Raw genomic sequence first — 7,317 nt, 5'->3', positions numbered from 1 at the left:
AAGCTGAGAAGGGACCATATCAAACAAGAATTGTAATATGAAAACGCATTCAGTTACTCCAACAAGGAAATAGAAGAAGAAAAAACTCCAATTAACTTCAGATAAGATAACTAACGAAGTCACGGGTGAGATGCTGAGAAGCCATGGACAATGCTCATGAATCAGCGCTGGGCATCCATCTAGATAGAGGTATAAAATAATCAGCATTGATGTGCCCTCTCTTTGACAGCGGACATCCATCAATGCATAATTTCTATTAAAAAAGTTTACGCTGTAAAAATCATACTTATGTGGTGTTAGCCTCACTCTCTCGAAACCCCATGACACATAAGCCTGCTCCAAAGTTAGCAGAGAATAGCACAACTTCCCCTGCGCGCATGGCGCATAGGAGTTCCAATTGCACGCATCTAGGAGAAGCAAGCACACACGCAAGCCTGTGATTATACTACCAGCAGCAGAGCGATGATGGATTTAGTCATGGGCATTTATTAATTTGATGAAAACTGACGGCGGCGAACACGGGAGGGGATGGGGAGATTGAGCAGTGTTCACGGTGACGTGGCGCTCGGGGAGCTTCATGCAGAAGACGCAACTAAAGTTCTTGCCGAGCTCCCGGCGGCGCCACGCCTTGTCCTGCTCGGAGAGGGTTGCGTCGGCCTCGATCTCGTGGATGGCGGCGAGGAGGCCGCTCCCGCCGTCGGTGCCCCCTGGGGCCACAGTGGGGGCAGGCGCCGGGGCGGACGCGGCGGACGCACCCTCGTCCCCGCAGTCGGGGCAGGCCCAGCCGGCCGCATCGGTGAGCGCGGGGGGCTTCAAGAGGCACAGGGAGTTCCACGGCATCGCGCAAGTCGTGCACCGCTGCAGCTCCACCTCTGGCGGCGCCGCCACGCAGCACACCATGCACACCTCGTCCCCGTCGCACGGCAGGTCGGGCATCTCGCTCCTCCTCCTCGTCGGCGGCTGCGGCGGGCGGGCCTCGTCGCCATGTGCATGAGCTAGGGTTTCGGGTGCCGGTGAGAGATGTGAGGTTGGACTCGGCGGCTGGGGAGAGGAGAGGGTTGGGTGTGCCGGCAGTGGGGTAGAGGTCGGAGACCGGTAGGTCATCGGTGGGGGTAGGGGAGAGATGGCCGCCGCCGGCTGGTTGGGTGGATCTGGGATTCGGGGGAAGGAGGAAGACAGAGCAAAGGACGTGGTGCTCGTACGTGAGGAGCGAAGCCTAGGGTTTGGTGAGCCGGTGGTTTGGATGGATGGATGGATGTTTGACACGTCATCGATCCATGCCATAGCAGATTCCACCAATCAAAATTAAGTCTATATATTTTTTTTTTTGTTTTTTTGTTTTATATTTTATCCTCTTATAGTTTGTTATAATGACCCAATATTGTTCACATGTGTGTATGTTGGTATGAAAAACAACGTTGTCAAAGAGATTTTACATTTTGTTTGCACAAAAAAACCATTTTTTTTCAAAGTGCTAGATAATAGGTTTTTTGTAAAGAACCTACCATATCTTTGTTGTAAAAATGTAGCAACTCATTTAAAAAAATAGTAGACCATATATTATGTATAATATAAAAAATTATGACAAACGACAAACTAACCCATTAGCAAGCATGGAGGATAAAATACCAGCCCAATATAAAAGTAAGATGAAAAATAGCCCAGCAGAAAAGTGGTATAAAAACAGTTCAATACGTGTATGAGGTGGGATAGAATGGACCCACGAGTGACATGTCAACATAGTTAAGACATGTTACGACATTTTTATAATCGTCGTAAAAGTTATAACGATCTCATCTTATGCGGTTACGACATTTTTGACTCACATCGTCGTAATTTATATGTAGATTTGATCTCCTCAAACGGCTTACGACAATCTTGGTTGAAATCGTCATAGATTTATGACGAATTCATCAACGACATCTTAAAGAATGTCATGTATGAGCATATTTCTTGTAGTGCACTTTCAGGCCAGAATTCCAGTTGCCGGCATTCTCCCTCTTCATGTAAACCTTGCAAAATAAGAGAGAGAAGGCATAAGAATTGTACTGTGAAGTGAAATAACAACCCAAGAAGAGATAAATATCAACATGAAAACATGATGCAAAATGTACGTATCAGCCATACAATGGTTTGGGATTTGACTTCTCCAAGTTGAGTCAAATCCCTATCTTCACCTACAGTGTGGTCGAGCTTCAGCTCCTCATAAGCTTTCATCACTTCATCCACCACGACGACAGCATACCCTTGTGGAACCGGAGAGCAATGCCAAGTTGGATGTGGTCCAATTGGTAAGGCCATGCCGACCGCCACCGTCAACCTTAAGTTAGCAACTTTCACCTTTAGCTCACAATATGTGCTCTCGGTGATATCATCGGTGCATCATCACCATCATCCTCGGTAGTGACGAGGAGGACTTGTCGTCGGTGCATCATCACCATCATCCTGGAGCTGCGTGGAAGCGACACTGCTTTTCCGATTCGATGCAGCTTCTATCATGAGCCGCTGAGATTGGTCGCTACCTTGCTGTCTCTCGATTTGATCCTGTTGCAGCCGCTTTACTGCTTCTTCTACATTACGCAGCCGGTCTGCAGCTGCTGCTTTCTCAGCTGCCTCCTTTTCCTTTCTCCTCTGATGGCTTCTATCGGGAAATCTCTTTCTTTCCTCGGAAAAGGCAAGCATCCACGGCGGGGATCCTGGTAAGCTTCGTGCTCGCCCTTTGTGTTCCTTATTCCCAAGGGCGCGTGTGAGCTCGTCGTTCTCTCTATCGGGAACGAACACTCCCTCTTCAACATCATGTACTGTAGGTCTAATCTCCTTGATGGGTAGGGGGTTATCTCTGTGTCTTTGGTTATATACTGCCTTTCCTTCTTTGTCCAACGTGCCCCCATGCCCGTAAAACTAGTTTCTTCCTCGTGGGAGCCATCTTAAGGGCTCTGGAGTGATTTTTTTCGAGATATGATGCCTCAAGTGCTTCCCACTTAGCCATCTTAGCGTCGTAGCCACCAAGCCCCATAATGTGGTGGTACTTCTTCTTGCCTGCATTTGCCTTATTTTTTCAGACTTTTTCAAGGCATCCTCCGATTTCTTGTATGTCACAAATTCAGCCCAGTTATCTTTATCTTCTCATAGCCGTGTTCGAAATATGGAGTCTTCTCTTTCAAGATAAATTGAATGTGCAATCTTTTTTTCCAGCCCGTGAATAGATTGGCCATCTTCTGAAGAGCCCAATCCTTGACTTTTTCTCTAGGGCCTCTTTTTGCCTATTCATTTCCTCCTCATTTGGCTCCTCCTCATCTGGATCCACGTCTGGCGCCGGCAGGGTGAAATTAAGCTTGAGCTTTCTCCAAAGGTTTTCTTTGGCTGCTGTGCCGACATATGAGACTCCTTCCTGATCCCTTGGCTTAATCCATTCTCGAATGGTGATAGGGATGTGGTCCCTAACAACAACTCCGCATGCCTTCACAAACTTTTGCTTTACATCTGCGGGAGCAATTGGTTCCTCGGCATGTGAGACTGTTTCGATCCTGTACCTCTGACTGTCATCCAGCTTCTTGGTTGGGCCTCGTTTCGTACGTACTGAAGTTTTGCTCGATCCGGAGGGCTAAAAGAAAGAGCGTCAATATATGTATACATATAGCAGAGGATTAATTTATTAATATATATATGCACCTCGACGGAGCGGTCAGCTTCTCCCTCTTCGGCTTCTTCCTGATTGGAACCGCCGATTCCTCCCTCGCCCGAGGCGTGGGTGTCTACCTCACCCGAGCTTCTACCTTCTGTGTTGAGAGACTCATCTCCCTCGCCGGACTCATTCAAAAACTGATTGGTGACATCGACATCGCCAACTAAAATATCATCCCCGCGGATGACACCATGCATCACGTCTTCCTGATATTCGTCTCTACCGTGTGGATCCATAATATGTACAAATTAATTAAACATAAAAAACTAAATTAACTAACAACTAAAACTATATATATATACATCGAATAATCCACTTAATTAATGCATCATCGAATAATCCACTTAATATTATCAAATATATAATCTGGAATACATAAATAATACATCTCTCGAATACAGTAATACATCGAATAATAACGACTGATCAGTCAACAAAGAGCCGTCGTACTACTGAGGCACGGCCGGTGGACACCCAAAGAGCAGGTACCATCACCGGATCATAGCTCCGGTGAGATCCCAGAGAACCTGCCACGTCCTGTCGAACCTGGCATCCAACGCCTCCATGTAGCGACGGACGTGCTCGTCCTCCTCCCTGACACGACGACGTACCTCCTCCTCGGGGCCCGGCACCCTCTGCACCCTCCGTGGGCCCCGCGACTGCCACCAAAGAAGCTCCGAGTCGACGACGGGATCCTGGTTCCTCACCAAGCTGCGCGCCTCAGAAGGTAACTCCTCCCAGTGCCAGCCCGGCGGAGCCCAGTCCTGCACACGCTCGCGCATATCAAACAGGTGGCCGCCGTCGAGTCGACGACGAGGATGCTGGTCGGGCATCGTATGTCCTACTATTTAAATTCCTACTGTTTAATAAAATTTTCTAAATTTCTACTCTCCTTTCGTTCCAAAATATAAGACATTTTAAAGATTTCATCAGAAAACTACATACACAGCAAAATGAGTGAACATATACTCTAAAGTATGTCTATATATATACATCCGTATATGTAGTCCACTAATGGAACCTGTCTAAAAAGACTTATATTTAGGAACGGAGGGAGTAATTAATTGCAAATCCATAACAAACTTTTACAGATGTCAAAATTCTCATGAAACTTTTGCAAAAAAAACTAAACAACTAAAACAACTAAATTAACTAAAACAATTAATATGAAACACTTGATTACCAAAAACAATATATGGACACACTTAATTAACTAAAACATTATGAACACTTTTAATTACCTGAAACAATAATCCTAATTTTCTGTTTTACTATCTAATTAACTAATTTTATTTCTTAACCCTAATTTTTTCAGAGCTAGTGTTTCAGAGAGTGTGTGTGTGTGTACGTGTGTGTGCGTATGGCACCGGCGGCACGAACCTCGGAGATGGACGGGGCGTGGCGGGGCTCCTACGCCGGAGATGGATCGGGCATCTCCGGTGGTGGCTAGGTGGGGGATGGGCTCGGGGAGGGGCGGCAATGGACAGCACGCGGTCGAGCTCGTCGGCCGCGACGCCTCACAGGGAGAGGGAGAAGAGGGCCGGTGGCTCACCTCGGGGGAGAAGAGGCCCGCGCGGAGATCCGATGCCAGCGAGGAGGACGACGGGCATCGGTGATGGCGACAACGAGGCGGACGTCGGGGCAGCCTGGCGGCATCGAGCTCGTCATTGCGTGCGGTGCGCGAGGAGGAAGAAAACGAAACTGGAGATGGTGGGGGTTGGAAAAATTGAAGTCCCGGTTATATAGGACGGGATTTAGCCCCGGGTCGTGGGAAGAACCGGGACTAATGACCACCCTTTAGTCTCGGTTCTTCACACGACCCGGGGCTAAAGGTAGTTTTCGGCAGACGAGGAGGCGGGAAGGCGAGGGGCTTTAGCCCTGGGTCGGGGCTAGACCCGGGACTAAAGGGGGTCTTTAGTCCCGGTTATAGCCACGACCCGGGGCTAAAGCCCCTCTAGTGGCTGCGCGATATGTTTAGTCCCACCTCGCTAAGCGAGGGGCGTTGATACGTCCATTTTGCATCATGCTTTCATGTTGATATTTATCGCTTTATGGACTGTTATTATACTTTGTGGTACCATACTTATGCCTTTTCTCTCTTATTTTGCAAGGTTTATTTGAAGAGGGAGAATACCGGCAGCTGGAATTCTGGACTGGAAAAGGAGCAAGTCTGAGTCCTCAATTCGGCGCAACTTCAAATGCCCTAAAAATCAACGTGGATTTTTTTGGGTATATATAAAAAATACTGGGCGAAAGAAAAGTGTCAGAGGGGAGCAGCCAGGGGCCCACAAGCCTGGTTGCCGCGGCCTACCCCCCTGGCCGCGACAACAGGGCTTGTGGGCACCTTGGTGGCCCACTGCCCCCCCCTCTTTTGCGATATGAAGGGTTTCGTCCGAGAAAAAATCAGGGTGGAGCTTTTTCGTGGATTCTCCGCCGCCACGAGGCGGAACTTGAGCAGATCCAATCTAGAGCTCCGGCAGGACGATCCTGCCGGGGAAACTTCCCTCCCGGAGGGGGAAATCGTCGCCATCGTCATCACCAACACTCCTCTCGTCGGAGGGGAGTCATCTCCATCAACATCTTCATTAGCACCATCTCCTCTCCAAACCCTAGTTCATCTCTTGTAACCAATATCTGTCTCGCGACTCCGATTGGTACTTGTAAGGTTGCTAGTAGTGTTGATTACTCTTTGTAGTTGATGCTAGTTGGATTACTTGGTGGAAGAGTTTATGTTCAGATCCTTGATGCTACTCATTAAACCTCTGATCATGATTATGATTATGCTTTGTGATTAGTTACTTCTGTTCCCGAGGACATGGGATAAGTCATGCTGATAATAGTCATGTGAACTTGGTATTCGTTCGGTATTTTGATATGTTGTATGTTTTCTTTTCCTCTAGTGGTGTTATGTGAACGTCGACTACATAACACATCACTATCTTTGGGCCTATAGGAAGGCATTGGGGAGTAGTAAGTAGATGATGGGTTGCTAGAGTGACAGAAGCTTAAACCCCAGTCTATGCGTTGCTTCGTAAGGGGCTGATTTGGATCCACTAGCTTAATGTTATGGTTAGACGTTGTCTTAATTCTTCTTTCGTAGTTGTAGATGCTTGACAGAGGGGCTAATCATAAGTGGGATGCTTGTCCAAGTAAGGGCAGTACCCAAGTGCCGGTCCACCCACATATCAAACTATCAAAGTAACGAACGCGAATCATATGAACATGATGAAACTAGCATGACAAAAATTCCCGTGTGTCCTCGGGAGCATTTTTCCTCCTATTAGACTTTGTTCAGGTTTGTCCGTTGCTACAAAAGGGATTGGGCCACTTTGCTGCACCGTTGCTATTACTTGTTACTTGTTACTTTTCACCTGCTACGTTTCACCTCACTACACCATCACTTGTTACCGGTACTTTTAGTGCTTGCGGTTATTACCTTGCTGAAAACCGTTTATCAGAGCCTTCTGCTCCTCGTTGGGTTTGACACTCTTACTTATCGAAAGGACTACGATTGATCCCCTATACTTGTGGGTCATCAAGACTCTATTCTGGCGCCGTTGCCGGGGAGTGAAGCGCCTTTGGTATGTGGAATTTGGTAAGGAAACATTTATATACTGTGCTGAAATTTATTG

General features: G+C 47.5%; 1 pseudogene; it reads right to left on the bottom strand.

The window, feature by feature from the left end:
• Positions 1-488: 488 nt before the first annotated feature.
• LOC123404826 lies at positions 489-936 on the bottom strand (annotated as a pseudogene).
• Positions 937-7,317: the final 6,381 nt, after the last annotated feature.

Source organism: Hordeum vulgare, chromosome 6H (genome assembly GCF_904849725.1).
Source record: "Hordeum vulgare subsp. vulgare chromosome 6H, MorexV3_pseudomolecules_assembly, whole genome shotgun sequence".
NCBI classification, from domain to species: Eukaryota; Viridiplantae; Streptophyta; class Magnoliopsida; order Poales; family Poaceae; genus Hordeum; species Hordeum vulgare.
Note: the sequence above shows the minus strand (reverse complement) of the source record. Positions and strands in the feature narration are given on the sequence as shown.